Consider the following 1,291-nt stretch of genomic DNA (forward strand, 5'->3'; position numbering starts at 1 on the left):
GATCAGATTTAGGAGCGGAGCAAATCGGCGCTACTGGTCACGAACTTCACCGCCATTCGATACATTGGGTAGCTGTACCATATACGACATTGAATCCGACTAGGAAACATTCAATGTTCCTAGTTTGATAACGATAAGGAATTCGTCATTATTAAACCAATAACGAAACACATGGGGAGTCGATAGTTTTGGCACATGATTCCTACAACAATGTTTACAACCAATCACACTTTTCGAGATATGAAACATCACAGAATGATGGTAGATTGAATGCCATTTCTGAACATTGTGTGCCAGGACATGATTGCTCATGAATAATTCGAATGGTAGAAGAAAGTCTGCGATGATAGGAGAGTTGTCCAGTTGCGCCAGTGGTCGGTCTCCCGTCTTCACATCTATCAGAGTCTACAAATCACATTGGATTATTTCCCAATAGCGGTAGGACGAGCCGAAATTCAATTCAAGCAATGTCATCCGACAATAAATTTTACTATGCTAGCCACGATTATCCATTCATTCCCCAGCAGACAGCCTGCTGTGTTGTTGCGATGAAAACGTTTGCAAAAACTCTGAGGTAAAATTGAAAAGCTCTTGGTGGCTAGCACATAAAGTATATTTTTATTGTATTCTGCTCAATGATCCCCATGTAGATCCCGTTGATATCTTGACCAGTAATGCGACTGAAAATTGGTAGACTTTCTCCATCTTCTCCATTTCCCCGCGTAGGCATATTCTGAATCTCTCAGCCTAATTAGAACAGTGTGACACAACATCATTTAATTTGATTGGGACAGACCGTGGTCTGTGTTTCGTGATGTACATGATGCGGCACACATGTATCTATTGTGCCATATGATCAGTTTCATGTGCAGTAGAAAGTAGCTAGATATATTTCGGAATTCGGGCGAGAGTCTGGTTGCTGGAGACTGTATGTAGTGATATGCCGACGACAGCTACAAGATACGTCAGACATGCCACCCCAGTATAGTCTACAAATAATTTCACGGCCCTGAACTCACAATATTGACATGCCTCTAGCACCGGTGTTTCGTAGATTAGCTCGTCGTGTATCTGCATTATCAGCGAAGGACGATTACCCAGCTGCCAACCTGTAGTACAGATGTGGATTTCAGTGTAGGTAAAATTTGTGAAGACGAATATTTTTTAGCGGACTGCCGCTTTACAGAATGTTTTTGTTCTATTTCAGCCAACTCGTCGGTATTCGTCATGTATGTACTGCAGAGCATGCCAAAATATTTTTAATCACGTATTGGAAGTAGAAGAGTATAGA

The sequence above is a fragment of the Sphaeroforma arctica genome (assembly GCF_001186125.1).
Source record: "Sphaeroforma arctica JP610 unplaced genomic scaffold supercont1.529, whole genome shotgun sequence".
Taxonomy (NCBI): domain Eukaryota; class Ichthyosporea; order Ichthyophonida; genus Sphaeroforma; species Sphaeroforma arctica.